We start from the raw sequence: 7,644 nt of genomic DNA, 5'->3' as shown, positions 1-7,644 counted from the left end.
TGCTGCTTCGCGCGATAAGCGCTGGATCGATCCGTGGATCGATCCAGGCATTTTTCCAGAGCACAGAGGCGCTCTGGATCGATCCGTGGATCGATCGATTGGGAGCATTCCAATCGATCGGGATTCGACCGTTAGCGTCGATTTAAGCCGCAGGCGTTCATTTCCTTCGACATCTCTTCACCGATTCATTTCAGATCTTCACCAGCTTCTCCACAGCTCTTCTCAAACTCGAGATCGCCAGTTCTTGAAGGCGCTTGGAGGTTCTTCCAAGTCAAGAGGCGGATCAAAGCAAGAAGAAGAAACTAGGGTTAGGGATTTTGCTCTCATTGTAAGCTTGTGTGGATCCTTGGACTAGTCACCTCTTGTGAGGTGGATACCAAGTAAACCAACCTTGTTAGCGTTGTGTGGTTTGTTTTTGTATTTTTCGCTGCACATCTTTGAAGAAACAAGCAACGCCGAGTAACGCCGAGCAACGAGCACGCGACGAGCTATTCCCCCCCCCCCCCCCCCCCCTCTATCTACTTTTCGGGCCCAACAAATGGTCTATGGCTCCTTGCTCACTGATTCTTCCTTCAGCCTATAGGAGAAGCTCATCTGTCATTCACCTCCAGACAAATCTTGACACCCGACATTCCCTGACACTTGTCAGACTCCAGAAGTATCCATTGCAATATAAAAAGGGAAGCTTTCTCCCTTACGCAGGTACGCGCACTCACCTTTTCTCACTCGTCCTTTACTATTTCTTTATGTTATTCCATTGTTCTTCTGGGGAAAAAGTATCTGACTTGAGCGTCGGAGAACCTGCTCTGGGGACTTTTTTCCTGGTTCTTGATCTCTAACGCCCCGTGTATTCGTCTGAGTGTGCGTAGGGGACCCTCGCCCCATCGCCTTCTTCATCGTCTTCCGTCATCCGCCCGTGGTAGCCCTTCCAAGGAGTAAAGCGCCAGCTAAGCGTCTCAACGACTCCCGTCAACGCCAACGACAGCGTAGTCGACCTCCGTCCGACTCAGCTTCCGAACAGAATCAATTACATTATTGAACATTATCATCCTTAACTTTGCCTAATGCCATGCAAAGTTTTTCAACCAAATGATATCCTTGCTAAATTCTGATCTACATGATACAACATTATCATTTTCACTACACTTCATGCACAACCAACTCTCCTGAATTAGTTAGAAAAGTAAATCACACTCCACAAACAATTCTAACAAAAATATCTGTTTGAATTTTTACCACAACATTCCACTTTTCATATCTTACCTACCTTCTAATGTTGTGTTGGATACATTGTTGATGGATGGCAGATATTGCTTTCTGATTGAAGAATTAGATGAGTCTAAAGCAACAATGAAACCAGGTTGTTTAGGTTCTGGTATCGCGCTATCACTACTCAACATTGTAACTACCAATGACATTGTCGGTCTATCTTGTGGTCGCTCTTGAACACATAAAAGACCTATCTTTATACACCGTGTGACCTCAACTTCTAAGAAAGAGCCAATTGATTTATCAACGATTTCCAAACTTTTACCTTCTTCCCACAAGCTCCATATCTGTAATTGCAATTGTTGTGGTTACTAATAATTACAAATTTCAAATATAAATGGTAGTATTTCAAACTTACATGTCCTAGAAGATTTAGGTAGTTGGATTGATAAGCTCCTCTGTTCTTTTTTCCACTAATGATCTCAAGTATCAACACACTGAAACTAAATACATCCGACTTTATTGAAAAAAGTCCATTCATCGCATATTCAGGAGACATATATCCGCTGCATTATTCATGACAAAATTAGAATTTTTATAAAAAGTTTCAACTATTCACTAATTAAAGTAATACTTACTATGTTCCAATTACTCTTCTTGTATTTATTTCCATTTCATCACCTCTAAATATTCTTGCCAAGCCAAAATCCGAAAATCCGATATTTTTGGAGTGTTGTCCTTGTCAAGAAGGATATTACTAGTCTTCATATCCCTATGAATGATTTTGAGTCGTGAGTCATGATGAAGATAAAGAAGACCTCGAGCAATTCCGACTATAATATTGTATCGTGTTTTCCAATCCAACAGCATCCGCTTCTCTATATCTGATTATAAGCACATTGTACCATTACAAATTTTAGACTCTTGGATTTAGAACATTTTTCACGGGTGAGAATTTTACAATTTTCAAGCCAAAAAAAATGGTTAAAGAGGCAATATTTTGTATTCAAAATTTAAAAATGGCAATTTTTAGAAGGATACTAGGTATCGAAAATGTTAAAGGGCATTTTGTGATTAGAAAAGGGTAACTAACCGAACAAGAATGCATCTAAACTTCCGTTAGGCATGTACTCGTAGATTAACATCCTCTCCTCTTTTTGAATGCAGCAACCAAGAAGGCGAACCAGGTTTTGATGCTGTAGCTTAGCGATTATCACTACTTCATTTTTTAACTCAGTGATGCCTTGTGTGGATGTTTTGGATAGTCTTTTTACTGCTATCTCTTGTCCATCAACCAACTTCCCCTGAAATATATATCACCATATTTTACATTGTCTTGTTAGTGTTCAAAGTTTTCATGCATTTTGTACAGAGATTTTGTTATACCTTGTACACTGGACCAAATCCACCTTGGCCCAGCTTGTTCTCTGCTGCAAAATTGCTTGTGGCAGCTAAAACTGTGTCCAAGTCAAATAAAGGCAAGTCCAGATCCTTTTCTTCGATTTCATTAACAACAACGCAGTTGTCTGCAAACGAATAACATGATGTGTTATGGCATTGAAGAAGCAATCATACGGTAGCCATAAAGGTGATATGGCATTGAAGCACTGAAAAGGTAGAGAGTGTCACTAATACTTCTCTTCCTGCGTCTCCAAACACAGAATGCAATGCAAACTAGGAGAAAAATGAGTAAAGAAGGGACCGCATGCAGTAATCAAAGCTAAATGACTACTACTTCCGGATGACTGATTTGACGCCTCATCTGTTGGGATACACAACCTTTTATGAGCATTAAAATCGTTGTTTGTTGAAAAATATTTTTCAAAAAAAAATGATTGATATACCTATTAGATCAAAAGCCGCCAGCCTGACAAATAAATGTTGTCCTCCAGCATTGTTGTTGTACAATTTGAGATCAGTGATGTCACCAATCCACATTATGCATCCGCTCTTACTGTCACCGACGTCGGAACTTGCATAGGCTGTACAGGAGCAATTATTAGAGCATAATGCGCGGCACCGGTCCCGGCTCAATCTGCTTTCCACCACTGATGTTGATGTGTCGGGTAGCTTCGCACTGGCGATTAGAAGGAACCCATCTGTCGCATTCGGGCAATCCAATGGAACGGTTCTGGAACAACCATACGGCCTACTCCCTGGGTTCCAAGTCTCAGAGTTGTTTAGACGAAAGCCTGCTAGACACTTACACATTTGTTGAGCACTGGGATTGCAGACGGCATTGGCACCGCAGGCAGACATTGTGTCGCACGGATCCTTGGGCACGTACCAGGTGACATCCCACGCCCCGGTGCCACCGACCCAGACACGACGTTGCAAGGCACCGGCCGATTGGTCCACGACCAACACTGAGATGGTGATCGATGGATCGGGCAGGCCGTTGAGTGAGTAGACGACTTGGTTAAGGTCAACCACAAACGTCGCGTTGAAAAGATTTGGATCAGCCATATCCGGTGCACCACTAAAATGAAGGCCGTTCCACGGTCCCCCTCGCCAAATCGGCTCCGTTCCGGACCATAGGAACAGTTGGTGGTCTCCTCGCAGGTCAATGCCCAAGGTGTAGTCACCTGGCGTCGGGTCGTCGGCGCTCGCCCATGACGTCAGTTGGCGGTTGAGGCCGGAGGTCACGTTCCAGCCCAGCTTCATGCCGGGGAGGAGCGTGTCGGTCGGAAAGTCGAAGCTCTGCCATGAAAAGCTGTCGGGGTCATCGTTGCCCGCCGCCCTGACGGCGAAGTTCCCGTCGACGAAGAGCGTCGCCTCGGGGTTCGTGAGTCTGGTTACAGTTGACGAGGACCAGATGATGGTCAAATTATCACTGGCGATGACGAGCGTCCCTTCCCCAGAGAGCGAAAGGCTTCCTGATCGACCATCGATCGGGCTCAAACGATTGGCGACCCACACGGGTGTTTGTGAGATGTTGCGGTACCATATTCCGATGTAGCCACGGCTGGAGCTGGCTGGGCTGAAAAAGCCCAGTTCGAAGCGGCCGCTCGAGGAGATCAAAATTGTTCCATTGTCGTAAAGAGGTTGACCTGGAATCAAGGAGTTGCCGGCTTCGATAGTGGGGGAGATGAAACCAGCAAGGAGGAGATGGAGAAGGAAAATGGAAGGTCTGAAGCTGCTGACCCTTCTCTGCATCATCAACTCCAACTCCTCCCGTAGGACAAGAAGCTGAGCTACCTTTGATCAAAGGCGGAAAGAAAAGTTTGCGAAAAAAACACGAACTGCGTTGCAATTTAGTCGTGTCAGCCGACCAATGCAGAAGTTTCTCCCGTCAAACCTTTTGACCTAATCACATAACGCCACGCTTAAGTAAGTCAACAAGGATGGAGATAGTCAAGCCATCGTGTTTGAAGGAGTAAAGGTGTAATTAAATAATTGTTAATTTAATTTTCATCTTCTAATTATTTTATATGAGTTTTTAGTGCCTTTTAAAACATGAAAAAAAAAAACTTCTCAAATTGTCTAGTATAAAATTGATGCATGATCAATTAATTAATTAGGTAGTTTCTTTGAATTGCAACCAATGCAACTTAGAAATCGCTTTGCCACCGGATCGGAATACACCATTTAATTTGAATATGAATCGTTATCTCTAAATTTCAATAAATATAGTCAAATCAATCATGTTAACTACAATTGACTAAGTTAACAAGGAATCAACTTAATATTTACACCCCGAAATTTTAGTGGTGTGGATATCATCAAGCAATACATGTATCTCACCCATATGGAAGCCAAGATGTTATTTATTCTTCAAAATTAATAGTTAAATTTAATTGTTGTACTTTGATGATCTCTGAAAGCCGTGGAAATTAAATGGCGTGCTGGACAGGTAGTTTTGTCATTGACGGATAGAAAATTTTGAGATAAAGAAGAGATGACACCTAACACTTCTTCTTATATACACCATAAAAAAAAAGAAAAATGGAACATTAGAACAAGAATTATGGAGGAGATCCCTACCAAAGGCACTCCGACGTTCAAGTCAATACCGTGATTACATGAAAAGTAGAGAAAAAATGAATAGTGGATGTGTGTATGTGTTATAAGGTTGTAAAGAATACCTGACCAACGGATAGAACCACTTTTTATACTGACCCTTAGAACCCCATGATCATGAGATGTTAGAGAATATCTAGTGTCAGAATATATCGAAAAATAGAATATGTGCAACCATCGTTCGTGCAAGTTTGTGTTATAGGTATTTGAACTGTCTTTTGTAACCTCTGTATTAATGGGGCAACTAAGAATGTTTGATGTCAGAGTATGTCGAGTAACACCAAGCAATGCAAATTGTATGACCATCCTCGGAGGAAAGTTTCGTTTCATGTATATGCCTTAGTGGTATAATATTCCTTGACGAGTAGTTATTATTCTCTAATAGGTTGTTATGATTCCCTGATAATGTTTTCTCATAAAAGTAATCCAACCGGCTTAGTGGTCGACCGGATGTATGATGGAAGACTAGCAAGAGAAGTGGGGAACCAAGTTCCTTAAATCCAACCGAATCTTTGGCCGACTGGCCATATGCTAGGAGTTGTATTATAGGAGCGGGAGCGGGAGCAGGAGCTGGGCTCCATACGACCAACCATTGCAGGAACCAATCGGATTTACTCTCTCTGTGTATCTTGACACTGAGGAGTGGAGCGTTAAGTCTACTAAGTCTAACCTGCTCTAAGGTCGATTGACCGTATGCTGAAAGACTTGTGCCTGAAGAATGGGGGCCCAAACCCCTTAAATCCAACCGACTATATATTGAGGTGACGTTTGATTCTTTCCTAGGAATCAGAATGGGAATGGGTATCATAGTATTGTGGAATGGGAATGAGTATGAGCTTGGGTATCATTCTTAAAAATAATGTTTGGTTAGTTGAATATTTTCAATCAGAATGAACCTAAATTTTCTTTTTTACCCTTAGAGGAAAATAACAGAAAAAATTAGATGGAAGAGAAAGTTGAATGTGAGAGAAACATATGATGAGAGAGAATGATGAGAGAGCAAGTATGATGAGAGAGAAAGTGTGATGAGAAAAAATAAAGAGAGGGAAAGTGTGATGAGAGAAAATGAGGAGAGAGAGCGTGATAGGAGAGATTGAGAAGAGAAAAAGTATAATGAGAGAAAGACTGTTGAGAGAGAAAGAGTGATGGAAAAAATGAAGAGAGAGAAAGTGTGATGAGAGAAAATGAGAGATTGAGAAGAGAATGTATGATGAGAAAGTGTGATGAGAGAGCAAGTGTGTTGAGAGAGAACGAGTGATGGAAAAAATGAAGAGAGAGAAAGTGTGATGAGAGAAAATGAGAGATTGAGGAGAGAATGTATGATGAGAAAGTGTGATGAGAGAGAATATAAAGAGAGAGTATTGTTGGTGCAATATCCCTCAGGTCAAGGTTGACCTGGGTAACCAAGCTGAGTCTTGGTTTGGGTTTAGATGTTTGACAATAAGATATTGATTGAAGAAGAGTCAAGTAGGTCAAGGTTGACTGGATACTTGACTGGGAAGTCCTAACTGGGATGTTAGGCAAAATGAAAGTCCTGGTGAGTGAAGCCGATGAAAAGTCTGGTGAGTGAAGTCGGACAGTGAAGTCAAGTCCTGGTGAGTGAAGCCAGGCGGAAGGAAGTCCTAGTGAGTGAAGCTAGGAAGATGGAAATCGTGAGTGAAGCCGGTGAAAGTCCTAGTGGTGAAGCTAGGCGGATGGAAATCCTGGAGTGTGAAAGTCCTAGTGAGTGAAGCTAGGCGATGGAAAACCCTAATGAGTGAAGCTAGGTGAAAGCCACGTGAGTGAAGCGGGCAGGAAAATCCGATGGATCAAGGATGATGACATCCTGGTCGAAGTCCAAGTAGGTCAAAGGATTGTTGGATACTTGGCATGAAAGAAAAGTCCAAGTAGGTCGAAGGGATTGACCGGATACTTGGCACAGAGAAAATCCAAGTGGGTCAAAGGATTGACGGACACTTGGTAAGGGAGTCCTAGCAGTCAAGGGTGACTAGATGCTAGGCATGACATACCAACAGGTCGAGGTTGACCGGATGTTGGTTGGGAGGTTTGGGACTTGGTTTTGGACAAAATCAAGTCTTTGGATCGATCGATGGATCGATCAGCTCTGATCGATGCGATCGATCCGGCCCCAATGACAGATTCGGATCGATCCGTGATCGATCGAGGTCCCAATCGATCGATGGATCGATTGGGACGCTGTTGCGATAAGCGCCGGATCGATCCGTGGATCGATCCAGCGCTTTCGCACGAAGCGCTGGATCGATCCGTGGATCGATCCAAAGCCTCCCGATCGATTAGGAACATTGAATCGATCGGGATCCACCGGCGTTTATAGCCGCAGGCGTTCATGGCCTGCGGCATCCTTTCACCGATTCACTCGAGCTCTCGCCAACTCCTCCACAAAGCTCAGATCGC

General features: G+C 43.0%; 1 pseudogene; it reads right to left on the bottom strand.

The window, feature by feature from the left end:
- Positions 1–1,164: 1,164 nt before the first annotated feature.
- Positions 1,165–4,563, bottom strand: LOC122040697 (annotated as a pseudogene).
- Positions 4,564–7,644: the final 3,081 nt, after the last annotated feature.

This window comes from Zingiber officinale, chromosome 2A (assembly GCF_018446385.1).
Source record: "Zingiber officinale cultivar Zhangliang chromosome 2A, Zo_v1.1, whole genome shotgun sequence".
In the NCBI taxonomy this organism is placed as follows: Eukaryota; Viridiplantae; Streptophyta; class Magnoliopsida; order Zingiberales; family Zingiberaceae; genus Zingiber; species Zingiber officinale.
The sequence above is the reverse complement of the archived record's forward strand: the minus strand, read 5'-3'. Positions and strand labels throughout refer to the sequence as shown.